This window comes from Xiphophorus couchianus, chromosome 10, assembly GCF_001444195.1.
Source record: "Xiphophorus couchianus chromosome 10, X_couchianus-1.0, whole genome shotgun sequence".
NCBI classification, from domain to species: domain Eukaryota; kingdom Metazoa; phylum Chordata; class Actinopteri; order Cyprinodontiformes; family Poeciliidae; genus Xiphophorus; species Xiphophorus couchianus.
Window position 1 is genome coordinate 816,870 of NC_040237.1, and position 22,741 is coordinate 839,610.

A 22,741-nucleotide genomic window follows, 5' to 3' on the forward strand; every position below is an offset into this window, starting at 1 on the left:
TGATAAAAGCTGACGGGGAAAAAATGCCAAACTTTGCTTTTATTGCTCTGATCCTATCAGAAAAATATTTATTCACTTTCTGCACCACAATACCGTAAGCAAATATGTCCTACACTGAATACAGGTGCAGATAGATTAAGATAAAGTCTCTAAAAGCTGATTGAAATGTTTTGTTTGTGCTTTTTTCTAAAAAAAAAACAAAAAAAACAAAGCAGATTATGCTTTTAATTTATGATGTATTAAAAGCATAAAAATATCTGCTTACTGCTCCAGGCTTAATAGAGTACTTTCATCCAAACTAGCAACCTAAACCATAAAGCCCCCTGTTCAGACTTTCATTAAGCACAATTTGACATTTGTTGAATACATGCACATTATGTACATATAAACAAAAAGTGATTTACTCTGCTTGTTAGAGACATACTTCCTGTTATTATGCATACAATTGTGCGTGGGTGTGTGTGTGTTTGTTTTGCTCTCCCAAGTCGATACTTCAAGCTATTCTGGGCTTATGTCAAATTCTTACTGGTCAATATCAACCATTACCAGAACAGTATAAAATGTCAATATGTGACATTTTCAGAGGTCAAACAAAAATTTTGTTTCTGCAGGAACAAGATCAATGCGAGCTTCCTGAGGATGTTGCATACTAAAGGCAAATTGATGAGTTATGATTTAAAAATGAATGATTTTAAAATTCAATCATATCTAAAGACTCACCTGGTCAATCATGTTGTTACTATAGGTAATGGGATCCTGGATGACGTACACTTTCAGTAAAACTAAGATTCCTTTTGTCTGAAAAATCAGTTTTACTGTCACGCTTCATGTTTTAAACTAAATGAGGCAAAATTAGAAGCTATATTTTGCATTGAAACGGAACCTTAGCAACATTTAAATAAAAAAACTGATGACAACATGGATGTTTTCAAGAAAACCTCACACCAGAATAGATTACTGAATATTTATGTTCGAGTGAGTTCATGCTATATGTCACTGGGCTTTCTCATGTTAAGGCCAATTGAGTATGTTCTTTGAAAATGTCACATTATGTTTTCTTATGTTCGCTATTTTCCATCTTTTTTTTGTTTTAAGGACAAATACCCATTTACTGTAAAGTTGCACTGTCTAACAGAAAATATGGGGATTTTGTAACTTAAGGCAAATAGCCTACGACAGTACAGCTCCTGTTTCCATTTTTGGGATGCTCTGTATTTACCACAATGTATAATACTTTTACAGTGGCATACATCAACCTAAGAATGGCCAGCTTCCTTTTGCTCTTTGCTGCTTTTGATCGTCAGTTTACCAATCAGAGCAGAGAGACCCTTTCAGAAAGGGCTTCGAGAGAGCCAGGAAATCAAATGGAGCGTGTCTGCCAAATGTAGATAGAAGGTGCTGTACAAATATGTGAGTACGCTTCAAAATTAAATAATGAGCCATAAATTAGATTATATTCTTTTAATATACCACTCCATTTGTGGTAAGGGCTACAACCTCTGCTTTTTGTCCTGTTCACTCATCTTCTATCTCCCCATGAAATTGCTTTGTATTTTGTATAATGAATTATATATAGGCTAGGTTATAGCCTCATACTGGAATGTGCTCTGAATACAGTGAGTTTTTCTTAAATAAAATAGACTTTTCATATTTTTTTTGTTAAAATATACTTTCAGAGTAATAAAAAATAAATCCCAAAACACATTTGATGTTTTATTATTATTATTGTAGTATGCTGTGAGGCTACCACTGTTTCTTCTAATCTGTGTATGTGAACAGTAGATGTGTGAGTTTCTGGGCCCCTGACAAACCCTTGCATCTTTCATGCAGTGCTGCACTGACATCTTTGGCTTCTGAGTCAAAGCAAAAGAATTGTCAAAGTATTTGGGTGAAAAAGTAATTGAACTGTACAAAACAAGAAACGGATATAAAACGATATCCAAGGAACTGAGAAATCCAATCAGCAGTGTTGAAATTCTAACTTAAAAGTGGACAATGAAGGATTTGAAACCAAACTGCAGTCAAGTAGACTAACATTCATCTCTGCAACAACTGACAGGAAAATTGCTGGCAATGCAAAGAAAAAAATCCACAAATAACTTCAGCTGAAATACAAAAGTCAAAAAGAAATTGCTATTTCAAGAGGCAACATAAAGGAGGCACTTTCAGGAAAATGGGTTGTATGGTTGAGTTGCCAGAAGAAAGTCATTGCTACACTAATGCCACAAAGTAGCCTGCTTACAATATGCCAAACAGCACAGAGTTTCAAAATTTCGGGAAAAAAAGTCTTTTGCAGTGGTGAGACCAAAATGTTACTGTTTGGCCTCAACCACAAATGTCACATTTGGAGAAGAGTCAACAAGAACTAAGATGAAAGTTACATCATTCCTACTGTGAAACACAGTTGTGGATCACTGATGTTTTGGGGATGTGTGACTACAAAGGTACAGGAAACTGATGGCAGGATCAATGCAGCATGTTTTCAGAAAATACTGGAGGAAAATTTGCTTTCATCAGCCCAGAAACTGTACAGTGGATGTACTTGGACGCTCCAACATGACAATGATCCAAAACAGAAGACCAAGTCAACCTGTCATTGGCTACAGCAGAACAAAGTGAAGGTTATGGAGTGGCCACCGAAGCCTCCTGACCTCACTATCATTGATCAGGAAAATTCAAACATGCAGTTCATGCAGACAGCCCAGAATCGTACAGGAACTGGAATTTTTTTGTCAAGAAGAATGTGCAGCTTTAGCATCAGAGAAAATCAAGAGCCTCATGTAAAATTTTCACAAAAGACTCTGAGCTGTGATGGATGTTAAGGGGAGCAATATACAGAATTAAGAACTGGGGTATATAAACTTTTGATCAAGTCGTTCCTGTGAATATGATTTCAAAATAGCAAATACAGTTGTTTGACCAAAAATGGCTTCATGCAACCACTAACCATGAGTGAGAATTTTTTAAATCATTTATATTGTTTGTCAATTAACAAAAGATAAAACATGCCAGTGTATGTAAACTTGTGAGCACAACTGTATCATGAATTGCTGCCACCAAACGATGAACAGCATTATTCCCATTGATACACAGCTTTCTGCCACTAGCTGGTAAAATGCAAATTTTTTTCACCTTTATATTATTTCACCTATTTCATATGCTCTATCTCCTCTGTCTCTTCTAAGTGTGTTTTTTACTAGCCATATATTTTAACATTTATACCACCGATAGAACCCAAAGAAACACTGCTTTGTTTTGTTGTCTGCTCACCGGTGAACCATGAGATTGATTCCATTATTGATTTGTTTTTGCTCATACTTGTACCTGGACTTATAACTGTTTACACATGATTGGGAGTGGAAGGTTGGTAATGCTGATTTTAACTTTAATTGTTCTTTTCAGTTTTATTTTCGCACTTAGATGGTGACTCCACTTTTACATTTTTGATGTCTGATCAGAACCAGTTAAATGGAAAAGAAAAAACAGACATCTAAGTGTATTTTAGATGAAAACTGTGACAGTACTGTGAAAGTAGAATATTATTAAATTGAAGTTACCCTTGCGACAGACAGTTGCGACTCTCATAAATAAAAACCTACAACCTCTACTGCAGTGGCAGTGTGTAGGATTAAGTGGCAGACTTCCATGACGCACATTTATAGTACATGCAGTGTTTATTGATATTCTTGTAAGTCTTTCTCTATTTTCTTATTAATGTATTTGTATTGTAACTTTCCTTTCTGGCCATTGCCCTCTCATCTCCTGCACTTCCAAGTTTTACAATGGCTTATTCTCCAGTTGCTTACCTTCGTCCACTATCCAATCACCTTCCTAGGTATACATGCAGCCCCCTGGGCTCCTCTGCCTGCTTTCTCAGATCCTCTTGTTGCTGCCAGTTCTCGTCTTGCTGTCAAGTCACACTTTGACTTCCTTTGAATACCTGTTTAAAGAGGTTTTGAAGTTCTTTGTGGAAAACTCATCCTGCCCGTTGTGTCCCCTGTATTTGGGCCTTTCTACCAGTTGCCCATGACAAAACCCTGCTTAACTGTGGCAAAAATATAAAAGTAGTGCGTAATAAAGTCGTAGTGCCTGTGACAGAGTCAGCTGCTGTAGCAGAGCCACGCAATAGCTCTGCATAGCTTCAAAATTGCTGGAATTTCAGTCATGGAAATTGAGAGGGATTTGATGAACTGCTTTGGTCAGAGCTGCAATGAGCTGTTGAATCCCTGAGTTATAAGTTGTAAAGTTTTTAAACATCATCCTATTTGTAACTCACCTTTAGTATATATGGTGTCCTACCTGTAATGCTTTGCAGAAATATTCATGTCCACATTTGGCATGATGCAGCTGCAAATACCAATGTTTCTTTTTAAGATTTCAGATGATATGCAAAATTTTTGCAAATGATCATTTTGAAAAGGTAGTACACATTTGTGTCCATCTTAACTCAGGCAACTTTTTTGTTGCAATTATTGTTGCAAGTCATTTTTGGCATAATATCTTCACCATATTTTTTATTCTGAGACTAACACTGTGTAGACATGATGGACAGTGTCTGCCCAAATAAATTAATATTTCTCAGATTCCCAATTCTATTAAGGGATGGACTTTGTGCTATTTTAACACATGTAATGTCTTTTGATCTAAACAATCCCCTTTTTGTTTTGGATGTTTTTAGGCTTGTTGTTCTGCCAAAAGTTATGGATTTCTTCCAAAAATGCTACACTTCCATAAACCAAGACTTGTGTATTGCACAATGAATTATCCTGTCAATCAATCAATCAATCAAATTTTATTTGTATAGCACATTTCAGCAGCAAGGCATTTCAAAGTGCTTTACATCATTACAAACACAGAATCGCAATGCAATATAGAATCAATCATTAAGTCAAGTTACATCAATAAATTTGTAATTGATTACATTTCAAATGCAATTCTAAACAGGTGGGTTTTCAGTTGAGATTTAAAAGAAGTCAGTGTTTCAGCTGTTTTACAGTTTTCTGGAGGTTTGTTCCAAATTGGTGGTGCATAGATGCTGAAAGCTGCTTCTCCTCGTTTGGTTCTGGTTCTGGGGATGCAGAGCAGAACCAGAACCAGAAGACCTGAGAGGTCTGGAAGGTTCATACAACAACAGCATATCTTTAATGTATTGTGGTGCTAAGCCGTTCAGTGATTTATAAACTAACAACAGTATTTTAAAGTCTATTCTTTGAGCTACAGGGAGCCAGTGGAGGGACTTTAAAACTGGTGTTATGTGCTCTATCTTCCTGGTTTTAGTGAGAACGCGAGCAGCAGCATTCTGGATCAGCTGCAGCTGTTTGATTGATTTGTTGGACAGACCTGTGAAGACGCTGTTGCAATAATCAATACGACTGAAGATGAACGCATGGATGAGTTTCTCTAGATTTTGCTGAGACATTAGTCCTTTAATTCTGGAAATATTCTTCAGGTGATAGAAGGCCGACTTTGTAACTGTCTTTATGTGGCTCTGGAGGTTCAGGTCAGAGTCCATCACTACTCCCAGGTTTCAGGCCTGATCGCTGGTTTTCAGTTGTAATAACTGAAGCTGTGCATTGACTCTAGATCTATAACTCTAGATCTATAACTCTAGATCGTTCCTCTTTAGGTCCAAAAATAATAACTTCAGTTTTGTTTCTGTTCAGCTGGAGAAGGTTTTGGCACATCCACACATTTATCTGTTCTAAGCATCTGTTCAGTGATTGGATGGGCTCTGAGTCACCTGGTGACATCGTAATGTAGAGATGTCCTGTAAACATATTCTGCCATCTAAACTCTGGATCTCTTCTGTTCATCTAGTACTACCATGAACCTCTAGCGCATTTCTTCCAATGATGTTGTTCTTGCACATTTTAAGTGGACACCCAGGCCTTTTTTGATTTTCAGTGGTGCTTTTCCATTTTGAGGTTGATTGGTAAAACACTGTGCAAGTTATTCAGCAGTTTGTTGCTAGGTAACCAAAGAGCGAGCGAGTTAGTTGATGCCACCCACCTTGTTTTTCTGAGATTAAGTTACAGATGGCCACACTCTGTTCACTAATTGCAGAACTTCTGAAAGCAGTTCTTTGATCTCAAAATTCGAATAAAATACCTTAAAGTTTGTGCCTGTAATATGACAAAGTGTAGAAAAGTTCAAGGAGTATGACTATTTTGTTTTGCAAATGTACACCATCAAATCGTGCGAGTGGAGGAAATGCTGGAAATCTGCCAAGAAAATTCCAAAAATATGCATTCATGCATGTCTCTTCTCTCTGAAGGATTGTGCTGTAGTTCTTTGTGGTGGTAATCTTCCTTTAATGTCTTCCTCTCTAAAACCAGATCAAATTCTGCTCATCGGGTGGTCCAGCGTAATTTCAGTTGTTTACAGAGACGCTGAGTGAACAGTGGTTTAAATCTCAGTGTGTTGGCATTATCTCATTATCTATTTTACATCCTCCAGGCAAACCAGTAAAGTAAAACGGGATCGTAGTTATTGTACACGAAGCCCTTTTAGTCAATCCTTTGAGACAAGTGTAAATGATGTGTGGAGTGAAATTACTGCTCTGGTATGAAGGTCACCATTTAGCATATTTTATTGTGCTGTCTGAAACTGTCGCAGAATTCAGATGAATGAATAATACATTCGGATATAAACTTGTCATGTTTGATGCTGTTTAGCTGGAGTGCATCTTTTTTTTTTCCCGTGGATGTGATTGACAGATGATAATGACAAGTGGTATCATGGATTGACTGTTTGATGTCACAAACGCCTTTGATGTGCAGCTAAAATAAGAAAGCTCCTCCAAACAAGCACTGATGGAACCAAGCCGCGTGATCGCACCCAAGGTTTTATTTTTTTACTTTCTTTTTTTTTTCAACAGTTAAGTTTTTGAAGTCTGTTTAAAGGGAAGCTTTACTGCCGCTGGTGTTATGTTTGGTCAGACAGACATGTATATTGATTTAAACAAGCAAAGGCATTTCTCCCCCTGATAGAACTGAGTTCCATCTTTCCATCTGGTGTGTTTTCCTTCTCAATGACAGAAAACAAGCACCTCACCTGAGGCAGCTGTTTAGCAGCTTTAAAGTAACTGGCCCACTTGTAAGAAGTGTTTTTGCTTACCAGACAAGTGTGTGAGCAAAAAGCATGCTCAACAGACTATCTGGATGAGTTCAAAATCATCTCAAGCATTTCAGTTTAGCCACAATTTAATTCAGACGTGGATAACAGTTTCTGCATGTGCATGTTCACTCTTCAAAGTTCCAATTTAAAAAAAAACTCAAGTTTTTTGTGTGAGGGTTTTTTTTGGCTTTATCGAAGTAGATGTATTTCATCAAACTGCAATGGAAATATTTTTTCCGCATCACACAAGTAACATGATCAACAGCAGGATGTTGCTACTGATGAAAACGATGAAGACAACAGGAAGTAGTAGGAGAATGATGTTGTTTTTTTTTGCCACAGCTCACAGTAAACGCAGTTCATAAAAACTTGTCATTCGAATGTCTTGAATTCTTAGCTCTTCTGTAAAATCACTGACAATTTCCTCAAAATGCCGCATACATAGTTACTCCCAAATATAAGGGACTTGTCACTCCAATGACTGAATAAGATCCTGAAGTCTCCTGATTTAATTTCGGATTCAGTGGAAACACCACAATCGTGAAATTGTTTTTTCTACATTAGCAGACCAGTGACAAAAATTTGCACACATTTGCAATGAAACCGCAGCTAGTTATGCGTACAAAGTCAAAGGCTCTTCTAAATGCGTTCAAAAATTGTTTTCTCCGTTTCCCTGTGTTTGGAGGGGAACAAATCCCAAGACACATGAATCAACTTCAAAATAATGCTGCATTTACTATGTGGGAAATAGAGTAAACAGATTATTGCTGGAATTTTGTTACCAACAAAATATCCTGAGGTTTGTTTACATAACATTTTCTTTTTTATCTGGGAAGTCTGGAATGTTGTACAAACATGCAGAAGGAAATAGTTGCTCAGTGTTGAAAATATTACAATCGTACTTTAGAAGAAATAGATAAAACATTTAATTTCACCAATAACTTTACTTACGAATGCAGTTTTTGTGTAAAAAGTACATTTCATCAAAAGTATAGCATCTAAAAATGGCCCTGGAGTAAAATATTCTGGCTACTTTTAAAGTGTAACTTTTTAATAGCTTGGTCCAACCACAGCAGGCATGCAAAGCAATTTCTCTGTTTTCGCTCTTTTTGTCACTCATTTTGTCTCGGCATCTCTTTATCAACTACCCCACTTGCTGTTTGACGCCCCACCGTTGCCCTATTGTGAGTTCCATGAATTTTTCCCTTGCCCTCCCCCACAAGGAGAGATGTATTGTGGAGTTGTCAACATGACTTCTTATTATGGGGCTAAGTAAGTGTAAAATTGACTTTCGGCCAGAATGTGACAACTCACTGAAACCAATTGAGGTTCGAGTCTGCAGGGTTTTCGTTTCATTGCATGGTGCATGTGTGTGTGTGAGAGGGAGTCATAGACAGCACAAATCTTGTATAAATTTTCAACATGCCTGCTTTGAACGACATGAGATTGAGGCTGGAAATCAGTAACAGATTTCAAGCTGAAGATCCAAAGGGCAGAGGAGAATACAATTACCTGTCATGACCAGACCTTATTAGAAAAAGCTGCATTTTTTGTGCCTATTTTTACGAACTTAATTGTTTTATATATATATATATATATATATATATATATATATACATGAACACAATTGTTTGTATCTTGCTGTTTATAGCCAATGTCTGCTTTTCAATTGAAAGGTGAAACTATTAGGTAAAAATAATGATAATCATATGTGCTAATGTAACAAAAGTTGTTGACATTAATGAAAACATGATTTTAAATGATGACTGTGTTGAGTCCAATCCAAAAGATTCAATACCAGCTTGCTCCTGCCTGAGCGAGACACTTAACCTACCCTGCCCTTTATTTTTATATGAATGTGTGTGGGGGTGTGTTGGCGTGTGCATTTTGTAGCTCAATTGTAAACCACAGTGAGTGCTCAGTATGAACTACATAAATCCAGTCCATTTAGATTCTTTTTTGATGTTCCTTTGTCTGTATTCAAAATAGCTGAATATATCTCCTGAACAAAGAACATGAAATGCAATTCATCAACTGATTGCATCTGTTATGTACAACAATTCCCTTCCATTATTTACCAGTAGACTATCTAAAAAATGTCAGATCAAGTAAACTTTTTAAAATTTTCTGCTCAGCCAAAAATACAGCTTGGTGTAGATTATTTTCTTTTTTTTTATTTTTCCATACGAGAACCACAACCCAAGTATCTGAGAATCAGTTTTTAGTCTTAAAGGAAAGCTCGTACTGGGCTCAAAGGAATAAATAAGTATAGAGAGCAGGGATAACTGATGAAATGGGAAAATGGAAATGCAAAAGATGGAGCAGTCTCACCAAAAATATATATAAAGTATAACATGGGTAGACTGAAATGTTCCATTTTTAATAGTATAACTAAGTGAATGAAAAGGAGAGACAGAGAAGAGCCAAGATTGCAGATGTCATCTTGATTGATGAGCTGACATTTCCACCAGGCCCAGCTAATGCCGTCTCACTGCTGACACTGCTGCTGCTCATGCAAAAATGCACATAAATTCACCGACTGTCTTTACTGGTTTATTTTTTGCCCTCTGTACATTTACACACCTGCGATCTTCTCTCCTCAGCTGTTCACTCATACTTATGCTTAAGCTGTTTTTTGATCACTGTTTTGGTTTTTCACACTGTATAAACAGGTCAGCACTCTTAATGGTAATTTCTTAGTGACAGCAACATTCAGGATTTATCCAAGAGGATGGTTCTGCATAAATCACACTGGATTTCTTGTTTTTCTTTTTTAGTTAAATGTTTCAGATTGTCAAACAAATTTCAGCAAAAAAACTGATATATGATCTTATACTTATAAAATACTTATATATGATCTCCGTTATGCCCTTCCCCCTCTCCTGTTGCCATTTGGGTCCTTATCAACAACCTCCAAATATGGCAGTTATGGCTGGTAAGGTCAGTGTGCCTAATACAACAATAAAATATAGACTGGGCAAAAATGGCAGCCATCGCTGCTAAAGGAGGAAAAAACAGCCCTGATTGAGATTCGACAAAAACTGATATTTATGATTCTTCAATCTCATAGCAAAATATTTGGTGCACTGACTAAATAAAAATGTAAATTTATATAATTTGACTGTCTCTTCTAATGTAAAATTAGAATCATTTTAAAACAAAAATCATGAAACACGAACTAAATGCTTGCTTCCCACAAAGGAAATGATCATGCAGGAAGAAACTGGATGTCCTTGACAGAGGTGACGTCTTTTCCTGCATGTCAGTGTACTTTCTCTGTCCTTATTTATATTCCCAAATAATTTGGTAAATTAAAGCCACTGCAGCCCATTAAAAACCTTTATTGTTCAACATATGCTCACTGTCCTAGGTGGCACCTTCAGTGGAACCTGGACTTCAGCCAACTAAAATGTGTAATGTGAACAATCTGGTTTAACAAAACAGCTTTTTTAAAATTTATTTTATTTTTGTGTGTTTTTCAAAATAAAATCATTCTTAATCCCACTTGCACAGTTCTAATTTAAATTGGGTGAATCCGAAAACACACATCAAACACACCGAAATGGTGAAAAGTCATGTCGAATTCAGCATAGAGGCAACTTAATGAAGCATTAATCATGAGGTCCTAACAGTTCAGAGTGATTTAGTACTATCTTACGATCAAGAACCCAAAACATGCTTCACTGGATTAGTTTTCGGAGAAAGGTAATGCAGGTAGGATTTATATACTTCTGAAAATGTTCCATTAAGTGCAAAATGAAGTTCTCTTTTTGTGTCTTTGAAGTTTTGTGGGCTATGATCAAAGGCAGGGCTCTGAGCCTTTTTGCTGCCATCATGGAGAATCCTCTCGACTCCAAACATTTGTATGTGTGTGCGCGTGTTGGGGTGCAGGCGTGTGTGTGTGTATGCTTCAGCTGCATCAATAGCAGAAAAACTTTCTGCTCTTCTGAAAATGTTATGGCCTTGGAGCATGCAAAAGTTATTTTAACATAATTTTAAACACATACACACACAGCTGTCAGTCTAAGAATATAATTATGTTTACGCTGTAGTGTTGCAAGGTTTTCACCTGACCCTGCAGTTGATTTTATTGTATTCCAATAAAAACTGACATGTGCTTAATAATCCACCATGCTCAAACTGCAAAGTGCTAAAACCAATTCATTTAAAACCCCGCACTGAATAGTATTGAATGTTATATTTTTATTATTTTGTTTGAGAGCATCAAGGCAAACAAATGAGGCAGAATCTTTCCCGAGGGCCATACCATTGGAGGATGCTAAATCCTTGTTGTCTTAATTAAAACTCGGTGAACAGACGCAAATCATCATGGCCCCCAAAGCCCGGGAACGAAACAGCACAGGGGAAAATAGTTTTCAAGCTAATAATTATGTTGATTGTGCTTTTCAAAGTCTACAAACCTTTCTGGGAGCGCAAAGCGAAACGGATGATTGCAGCTCCATTCAGGAAAAAACCCCCAACCCTTGATGGAGACATCAGTTACTCATGAATTAGAGATCACGGAAATAAAAGAGGAATTTATCTAAAGAAAGATAAGAGATGAGGGCAAATGGATCTGGATGGTTAAACCCTCCTCTTCCGTATCCAAACCTGGATTGGAAGGATATTTGAGGGATTTTGTTTGATTAAATCACAAAGGAACATTTATTGAATCTTTGACAAGAAGAACTAAGACGACTTTTAAGGGAAAAGCTCTTCTAACACTGGAATACCTATTAAAGTGAATGGTGAGTCTAAGCTGTCATTTTTGTAGTAAATACTGTCTGCCTATAAGATTTTGCCACTGAAAGTAAAGAAATTGAAAGATGGCAAGAAGATTTTCCCTCCTCCCACATTCTTCCCAATCATGGTGTCTTTCCAAAAATATCTATTTCTGGAACTGACTTTTTTATGTATGAAATCTAATTTGTTGTGAGATTTTGCCAGACTGAACTGCCTAAATCAGTTTGCATGCCTCCGTACTTAAACCTTGCCCAGATAAGGTCGGAACACAGAACAAATTACTCCAATTTCAGCTCAACTTCAGTGGCCCTGTGTGGCAGTTTCAGATTCATTTTAAAACGTCATTGATCATTTTTAAGTGAGTTTGGACAACTGCCCAGCCAAAGCTCTCAGTGCAAAACTCATTCAGTCATTTTGCATTTAAAGCTCAAGAATGACCCCTACACTACAGCTGCTGATAGCCAAAACAGTTTTACTATAGTTGGGGATCATTGAGTTCCTTATTTTGAAGCAAAAAGTCTCATACTTTTGGTCGCTGCTCAGAACTTGTGGCCATAGATGAAAGTAGGAAGATAGATGCACCAACTCAGCTCTTACTTCACCATGGCAGACCACTACCACTTTTGCATCACTACAGATGAAGCATCAGATTCTTAAACTCCTCCAACCTCACCCAAAGATGGCATTCTACCATTTTTCAGTTCAAGACAAAAAGCAAACTTAATAGCCTAAAAACAGCTCAGTTCTTACATGGCATTGCTCCCATGATGTTTTATGAGAAGCCCAAATTGCAAAAGCTACCCACCAGACAAAACATAATCAAATCCTATTGGTTAGAATTGTCCAATGTCATTGATACCAAATAAAGACTGAATGCTAGGCCATAAATAAGATGCTCTCAGATGCTATTATACACAATGTCACAGTGACATGCATGTAGACAGACAAGGCAATTAACTTCCAAATACATAAAATACTAACACACTTTACTGTGATATAATTTCCACACATTTGCCTATTGAATCTTGAAAAAGAGACGGGGGAGATCAAATCTTATGCCAAGGATTTTTTTCCCCCTGCTGCACTGAAGCTTGAATGTTGTTCCATTGTGGCTAACTTTGAAGTAAAGCATCTGCTAAATAAGTGAATGCAAATTTAACCTTTTGGTACATGCGAATGTCGCACTGGGTTTTAAAACATACATGAGGATTTTATTTTCCTCCGAGACATTCAGAAACATTTCAGCGCTGGCTGAATTATGTATATTTTTTTTTCTTTTAGCTATTGGGTGACAAGTAATTATACTCTTCGGAAATATCCTCAGCTCCTGCTCTTCAGGAAGACATTAGTCACTCTTATCTTCACAGAAAGCAAACTAAATACATGCACTTAGATACACATACACACGTGCACATTTACTGTATGCACTCACACACACATACTAAGCTTTTCTATATTTTCAAGGACTTCTGTTCATTTTCCATTCCTTTCTAAAGCCTAACCCTGACCCGCACCATAAGCTGTATTCACACATTAGTCCTACGTTTAATCCCTAACCTGACAATAGCACTTCTTCTTGGGGTTAGGCTTTGGGCCCCATAAGGACCAGTCCATCTTCACAAATTAGTAGGGAATATCAATAAGGACAGAGAAAGAGAAAGTGGACGTTACAATGTGAGAAATGGTAAAACACACTCAGACACTAAATGATGTTTCCAAAGCTAGAAAAGATACTACTCTTCACTTAGCCTTAATTGCTGCTTTCCTAAACTTTAATTAAAACATTCTCCCTCTGTTCTGCATTCTTTCAAGAACAAATTTAATTTACATTCCAATGTCATACTTTGTTTTTTCAGTTACTGTATGCTGTCACAAGTGTTGGCATGAAGAAAGTTGTATATCCAGCCAACGTCTCTAAAACAAATAAACAGACCAACATATTCACATGGATCCTTCCAAGGAGACAGATAGTGCCATCCACACTTTTTGATCAGTTCTGATAAAGAGGACTCAAAAGCCTTGAAACAAATTCATTTTTTGTTGCAGTAGTGTAATCTGACACTGTAAAACTTTTAGGAGTCCGATCATTTATTGTAGAATATTTATTCACTGTGAAAAAACAATCTACATTGAATCATATATATTAATTATGAAAATCCAACTTATTGGCACTACTAACAAGTTTTTTTTTTATCTTTGTTTTCATTCAAATTGTTGAGGAACATATAATTGGTAATCTATGCAAATCAATGTTCCTCAAACGTGACAGAAAAATATTCTAGTTCATTAACAGGAGCTAATTCCCAATGCTCATTGTTAGAGATGAAGGACTACATCATGGTAGTCACAAAGTCTCTGCGACATTTCAGCATGTAGGTGCCATCTACATGCTGATATGTCTTGAGGAGTTCCTGGAAAAACGACCTCTGTTCTACACACATCTAAAAATGTGTTTTGTGAGTTCATGAAAAGCTATTTAAATTTTGTATGGAATGGTCAGGTGAAATTTATCTTTTCGACAACAAACACCATATGTCCTGCATGAAACAAAGAAGGAACATTTGCAAAAGCACCATATGCCACCATCTGAGTAAAAGAGTGTATAATGCTAAGGTCCTTTTTCCCTTCCAAAGGCTTTGAGTGTTTTGTTAAAGCGATACGCAGGGACCACTGGCAGTAAAATGAAAATATAAAGTTAACAGAAATGGTTAACTACACAGAAAAATGTGTCTTTTCCCATAGACCACAGGTGTCAAACTCCAGTCCTCAAGGGCCCCTGTCCTGCAGTTTTTAGATATACCACAGGTGCAAAACGCTGGAATGAAATGGCTTAATTACCTCCTCCTTGTGTAGATCAGCTCTCCAGAGCCTTGCTAATGACCTAATTATTCTATTCAGGTGTGGTGCAGCAGAGGCACATCTAAAAGTTGCAGGACAGCGGCCCTTGAGGACTGGAGTTTGACACCCCTGTTAATGGGTCCAACTTTTAATGAAGTTAAAAGCCCAAAGACCTTTTAACTTCATAAAATCTTTAAAGTGAGCTGAAGAGAAGAGGGAGCCGAAAACTCTTCACATTCTGGAGAGATGTCCAAAAGAAATGGTCTCTGTTTTGTGCTCCAATGCTGTTGGCAAAATTGGGCTTTACAAGGTAACAAGAAAAACCCCAATATAAGTGAAAACAAGTGTTGCTTCGTATGTGTCCAAAGATTGGACTTTTATGCAATTTCCAAAGGGAGATTACGCAACTGCAATAAAAGATTAATTTATTCTAAGGTTTTACCACGGGTGCCAATAAAACGGGATAAGGCTTTCAAATGTCTTTTTTTCTCTCTTCTTTGGTATCAATAAGCTTCTCTTTGTTCTCAGAAAACATTTAACCTCATTCCAGTTACGACTAATAAAACACTCATGCACACAGTCGTTAATCATCTCCTTCTCCACACATGTAGGCATGCGCATTTTCCCTCAATCGCCTATTTTTCTGAAGCTAAGAGGTCACAGTCTGTGTGTGGTAGATAACAATGAATTATGGTTTTACACACATAGACACTCACTTTTTGAAGCCCATTTCAATGACTTTGTCTTTGATTGTCAGGGTGCGTGTGTGTGTGTGTAATCTGCTGATGTCAAGTGTTCATTTGAAAGGCCATAAAGATAGATATCTTCCCATTGCCGCCTTAATCACATGACCTTTAAAAAGTCAGTCAAATGGGATTTTATTTTCCAAGGCCTTTGATATGGTGACGGTCTCGTAAGTTTAGAGGCTATTTTAATATTGAATATGCATTTCAAATATTTGTTGTGTAAAAAAAAAAAAAAAGTTATTCCATCTAAAGTTTTAACAGCCATCCTGTTCCCTCATGGTTTTCTTTTGAACATTGCATGCATTTGGAGTCTTTTACAGCAGCTTGAAATACGGTAATTTGAAAGAATGTAAGTTTTTCAAGTTTAGGCCTAATTATCTCATGTTTTTGTCACTTGGAGGTAAATATGGTGGAAATTGTAGCTCTCTTGAACCTTGGTTCTTTTGGTACACTTAATGTATTGATTTGAACCGACACAAGATATTATCTCAGCCCTTTAGTTTTGTGAACTAAAGTTGTTTGAACAATTTTTCCATTCCCTCCAATTATGTCAGGCCCTTGAATTTGTTCTAATTTCCTAAAAGGACCTTATTATCGCAAAGCTGAAGTATTAGACGACTGTTCAAAAGCTTTTCGAAAGACATCATCTTTCTATCCTTCTATTTTCAATACCCGCTTAAGCCTTGGGGGACTGGTACCCCTCTTCAGTGGTAAATGGACTGAACTCGTATAGCAATTTTCTAGTCATGCCAAACAATCAAAGCGCCTCTTCACTCGAGCCACGTTTAACCACCCACACTCAAAGGCGCACACACATTTATATACCAGTACACATATCAGCAGACAACTTCAAGTTAAGTGCAATGTAGTTCTACACTTTATCTCTCTGTCCGTCTGTCTGTCCTTGTCTGACTTCTGACGTATCAAACTAAACAAAAAGACAAGCCGTGGGTGGAGCTTCAAGACATGCAGCCAATTATACATTGAAAAATTGGGTTATTTAAGGAAGAGCTGAAGTCTTAAACAAGACTACTACATTTGTTCTAGTGGCTCTGAGGGACTTGATGAATTTCGGCGGGTTGTGGAAGGTTAAGGCTTGGGTCTGAATGGTAATCTGCTCAGTGCTACAGCAACATTTATTGTATTTCAAGTGTTTTCACAGTTCTCTATATCTGGTGGTAATGATTTTGTTTTTACTGAAATTATATTTAAATTGTCATCATCTCTGGCCTAAAAGTGTGGCTCACAAAATTTCAATTTGGTGAAAAGATTTAATCCTTTGTATACTAATTTTTCCCTTTGACTTCTGTTTCTGTAATCATTTCTCTCTCCATCCACAAACCTTTTCACTGTTTCCTCTGACAGATGCACCTAACCCTGTTTTTTTCTAGCAAGAGCTACACTGGACCTCTCCCTGAATCACTTTTGTGAAATTGAATAAAATTTGTGGTGATGATATTGAATAAAGTGTCTCCAGGGAACTTTGGCTAACGATGTTTTTTTTGTTAGCAGTAATATGGGACAGAGTATTAGAGCCATTGCAGATAGAAAAAAAAAAGTAAATTGGCAAGAAAAAAAGAAATTTTTAGATTAATCTCACAAATTTTCTAGGAAAATCTTGAAAATTCTCTGAGTTTCAGAAGTCAATTCTTTTGCTTTTGGAGCTCCAAGATTAATCTCAAAATTTATGAAATTTTTGGCAGATATTTGTAAGCAGTGGTAGTAATCAATCTCAACTAAGTGATACAATACACAATTTTAAGTGGTCAACGTATATAGATTCTTAACAGCACTGAACAATGGCCGCTCTAATCATAGAATACTGCCCTTCAAAAAGAGCGGAAGCCAGTGAGAAAGGCAAGGAAAGTTTATATGTGTGACACGATTCATGAACCAGAAAATCCAAAGTTCTTTACATTACACCAAAGGAAAGAATAAAGAAATACAAAAATAGTTTCTGGAGAATACTGCACCCAGGTACATATCAAATGAAAAACTCTGCTAGCTTGTCTCAAAATAAACCTCTGAAACTGTGACAATAACTCAGCCTTACCCAATGCTGTCTCTGTCAGTCCTCTTGATATCAGTCATAATGAACAGGATGTTTAAACCAGTACACAAACTATACGTTCAGAATCCAAATGCATACAACAACGTGCGCATAGCATTGAGCCACATATTTAGTCTTTGTGAGGGAGCCATGATATAAACTGAGCTTTTCTTACTTTGAAAATGAAGTCCAATCATTACGCCCCGTTGCGAGTTGATGCCTCATTTTCTGATTAAGCTCTTTGATCATTGGTTTTCTTAAGGCTACACAGCCATCGAAATCCCCTGAATTTCCTTCACATTGGACATGTGAAAAGACTTTTAACCTTCATTCAAACATAGCTGCGTGTTCTGCTGTTTTTATTTCACTGAAGTGATTTTTGATAGGCATTAGAGATTTTATTTCCAACCAAATCTATTCCACAAAGTCTGTGTTTCCACACTAAATGCAGCTTCATACATGTTGACATTACCCTGAAATGTTTTCTTCACTTGATGCATCATAGCAATTTAATAAATATAGTGATTTACGTGCTGTCATATTCACTGACAGTGAATATGGTGAAAGGCGGCTGACCATCAGACAAAGCAGCTGAATGAGACAGTGACTCCCTGTTGACCCACTATGTAACTGAGGCTAAAATTGGCTGACAGGGGGCAGATTGCTAATTGTTCATAAATCAAAATAGAAAGCTCTGTATATATGTCGAGGAATCTTTTGTAACAATCAACTTTCTTGAATGTTGGGCTGAACTGAAATAAGCGATTGCAGTCATGTTCTGACTCCTGTTGGGATGAGCCGTTCTTGAGAAGAATTGAAAACAGAAACAGCTGGTGCCACGCTCACCGTCTTCAAGAAAACTTTGATCTTTTTCTGCCCAAGTAAAAAAAAAAAAAAAAATGCTTACAACAGTGTCTTATCTGGCTTTTGAAAATACCTTAAGGCTTGCAGTAATTGACTACACAACCTCTGAGAGATTTTTAAAAAATATATATCTGAAGTGTCTGAGTGAAGCATTCATTCCATTAATATTTTCTTCAGTGTCAATTTCAGCTAAACAGAAAGCAGCAACAAAAACTACACTCCTGCACACGTTCATCATCTTCTCTTAGTTCCAATTCTGTACTTTGCAGCAGGTTTTTAGGATATTCTAAAGAAATGGCATACAACTAATTGAGATGAACTTTATTTGGCCTGACATATGAATATACATGAAAATAATGCAATGACTACCTGTTTAATATTAGTGACAGAGTTGTTTCCTTTCAGTGATGCAGTCTGACTGAAAAATACTTAACATTTTAATCTATTTTTATTTATCTATCATTAACTCTTTTTTTTTTTACCTGGGACAATAATTTGATTGATTAGAAATGTAATAGATATCTGTACATTTAGGCAATATGTGTTTCTTGTCAAAGTTAATACCAAATACTCCTTTGAAATGTTAAAAACTGGGTAAGAGCTTAATTTAAGTGACGTTAGCAAGCTTCAATGAAGAGGTTGTGTTGGTGCTTGACTGCAGGCACCTCTTAAAATGTTCACTTTTAGAGGTAAACATTTTAAGAGATTATAACTGGCCTTTTAACAAGTAGTTGTTGCCTTTAAAACTAACGAGGAAAAAGCTATTAAACTCTGTTGTTACGTACTGTGGCCTGAGTTTCTCATGATATAATAAGCTTATATAAAAATACTTCAACTGTATTGTAGTTTGTCATTTAATGATTCAATTTAATCATTTTAATTTTCATTTTGTTGTGTGTTCAGTATTTTTAAAAGAAAAAATTCCTTTCATATTAAAACAAGATTCTTATTTTTGCAAGATTGTTCTAGGGGGGAAAAAAAAGAGTAGAAAATATTTTTTAACAACTTGTAAAACTAATGTTCTGTTTAAAAACAGCCGTTTGTTTCTTTTGTGTATATAAGTATTTCTATTTACACTCAGTGGCTGATTTTACTGTTTTTTGTTGGCCAAAACTAGTTTACATTTATATTTTATACAAGCAAATTCAAACTAAACAGGAAATCACAAGTCATAAATTTATTATAGCCAGTCTTTCCATCAACATTGCCCCATCCCCAACCCAAAAAGGTTTCCCCTGAAAAACACAATATATTGTATAATACATATATAATATTATCATCCTAAAATTGAATCCTATTTTATTTACAGCAGTGGTTGCATAAGTTCAGGTGCAGAAATTGCTTTAATAAAGGTGGCTTCTTCTGATGCTACCATCAGAACAAGAATCAATAAAGTGCCAGATGGCTCTGGAAGAGTACTCTGAGGACCTGTTCTCACTGGCGTCAGATGTGCCATAGACAGACATTAAAACAGAGGTTTGAGCTGACTTTTTTATGTGTAGCTGGCACTAAGGAATGTGATAGGACTCCAGAGTCATTTCATCAGAAAACCTTAAAAGAAAAGCTCTCCCGGAAGGGACGGAAGCAGCGTGCATAGCCCTGCCTGGACTGCACAATTTAAGAGAAACACTTCTTTTCTCTTCTGTATAAGTTGATTTTCTTCACTGTGATTTAAAACAGCAGTAGAAGCCTGTGAGATGATTTGGAGTAGCATTTTTTTAAGAATGTAAAATCACAGTCACAAGAAACACCACAGCAAATATATCAAATTCAATCAAAAAGCTAATAGTAATCTCCATTTAAATGATTTCTTTGCTTGACTATAATGTGCCAATGATTTAACCATGGAAATGAAACATTATAAATGATAACCTTGACGCCACTTCTTCTCAACCTCTCACCAATTTCTGAAGTGTTGCAGAACTGTTTGGGATACGCTTTTGTCAAAATAGATGAGGATCACTGTAACAAAGCTCTTCTATACAACCTTTCCTTTTAAAGATTCTTTCTTTGCAACTAATTCAAGAAAAGAGACACTTTGATCCCTGCCTTCACATTCTGCTGACACGTATATGGATGTACACATCCAGGATTTTTTTTTTTAATCCTGAGCCCTTGAAGAAATGCTTATTTAACTTAAAAGTTTACAGCAGTGGAGTGCTGTGGTGGTTCAGGGGGCGCTGGTGGAAAGTTTTACAAAAGAGGGGCGCTGAAATTCCTTTGGGGGGGCGTTTGCTCGAAGGTAAACTTTTCACCTTAAATGGACAACAATACCAGTTTAGACTTTGAGCAACTTGTTAAAATTGTATTGTGTAACATTAAAACATGCCTGGCTGCAACTGTATCGACGGTAGCTCTCCTTCTCTTCCGTGTTTGTTAGCTTCTCCTGCTACTGGTATCTTCACCGCTCCAGTTCAGCGTCACACCGGCTGATGACGGTGCTGTTATTCACTTGTCTAGTGTCTCATTTTCAAATATTTTATGTTTTATTGAGGATTTTTGTACATATGTTTTGGCAGTGCTGTGATCATGTCAAAGCAGCAAAGATTACTGGTGGTGAGCGTCAATAAACGATGAAAGAAACTAAGGAGAACATAACAATAAACCAAGAGAGGATAATACTAACCAAAGAAAACTAAATGAAATGAAAGAAGAACAAAATGCAAGAATAAACTAAGAAACTAAAGTAAATGCAGAGGAATCAGTTGGTATGGCAAGACCTTAAGAGTAATAATTAATACAGAGGATTGTATGGCAAGAATAAACAAACAAACATAAAAGATTTAATCCATGTTCCTGTCTTCTATTTGTATGGCATTAAAATGATCTGGAACTTTTGTTTTTCCACTGAAAGTTCTGTTGCATAGTTATGCCATGTGGCTGACATTTTATGGATGATAAAAATGGATATCCCATTCTCCTGAATGCAGCACAGAGCTGCTCCACTAGAAACTCACAGAAACACTGAAGAGAAGAAGAGTTATGATTAATATAGTTGCAGTTGTATCCATGTTTTCAGGTTGCAGAGCACTGTCGTTTTGCAGATAGATCAAAGTTTAAACTTGTATTGTTGTTCTTCTTTTATCTGGTCATTTTGTGCAAAATTTAGCAACTATCATCAGAAAGTGGCTCAGAACAAGGATATTTTTTCCACTCTGATTGGCTGCTGTTGGGCCTACCGATTTTATGAATATCCATTGCATTTTTCACAGATGCCTGTAAAAATAATTTTTACTCACATTGCTTTTTTGTTCTCTGGGAAATTACTTTTGATGATAAATACAAAAACATGCATAAAAATCAAAACATCAACAATAGTGATATTAATAATAAAATAATATTCAGTGCAAAGTAGCCTAGAATTTCTTTGGTGGGGGGCGGTGAAGTACCAGGATAATGGATGGTGGGGGCCCAAAAAAGGTGGAGAAACACTGAGTTAGCCAATAGCATGACCTCAAGACTGAATGCAATAAAAGGAAGAGGTCAGGATGAGGGAGATGGACAGAAGTAAAAACGCAATAGACTTGAAATAAATGTTAACAAAAATATGTTGTCATTTCTGATTTTTTTATGCATAACGGTTATTCATTAACAGCAGGACTATTCATTTGAGTTTTTCAGTTTGAATTATATAAAAAAAAATAAAAATCATGACAGAAACAAATTCTCAAAACAGTACCTCTGAAAGTAGTTCCATTTATTCATACCTCAAGAATTATATCTGATGATAAAACTTAAATTTACATTCTTTGGGAGACAAAACAGAAGGTTGTTTTTTTGGCCAGTTATCTTCACTGCCCAGTAATTTTAGGAATTTAAAAATTCCTAAAACTACTGTTTGGAAAGCATTCCCTGAAACAGCGCCACTTTGGTGCCCGAGTATTAAACCAATCATTCAACCAGATGATGGTCACAAAGGGAGCACACAGTGCCATTTATTTAGAAGCCCAGGTCCTCCCTTCTCCCCTCATGGTCTCCTGATTGCTGTTTTATTCAACAAAAGTGACCCCTTTTCTTGATCTGTGGTCTTAATAAATTCAAAGCGCCTTCTGCTCACACCCCCCGCCCCTCCCACACACACACACACACACACACACCATGCATGTCCCCAATGCCGTTTGCCACAATCTACTGACTGTCCAAATATTTTACATTTCTATTTAATTTGTTCACACCGATCCTGATTCCCGTCAGTGTCCTCATCTCATTCTGTCCTTGAGTCTGGCTTTTTTTTTCTTCATATGCCCTTGCTCCTTGAATGAGATGCTAATGTGCTGCCAGCAAAGCAAACACGCATACATATATTTCGAGTGTGCGAATAGCTGAAGTAAAAACTGAAGTTGCTGATTGACGTTTTTCACTGTTATCTTCTGACTTGTCCTGT

General features: G+C 36.6%; 1 protein-coding gene and 1 long non-coding RNA gene across 3 annotated transcripts in view; one reads left to right on the forward strand and one right to left on the reverse strand.

Annotated features, from left to right (window-relative positions):
- Positions 1 to 22,741, forward strand: part of LOC114152078 (protocadherin-15-like) — a 283,395-nt gene that overhangs the window by 8,819 nt on the left and 251,835 nt on the right. The window lies entirely within an intron of this gene.
- LOC114152082 (uncharacterized) lies at positions 296 to 21,592 on the reverse strand. Its single transcript, XR_003597064.1, has 3 exons — positions 20,942 to 21,592; positions 2,449 to 2,454; positions 296 to 306 (listed from the first exon to the last, which is right to left on the reverse strand). It is a non-coding gene; the product is annotated as an uncharacterized LOC114152082 (long non-coding RNA).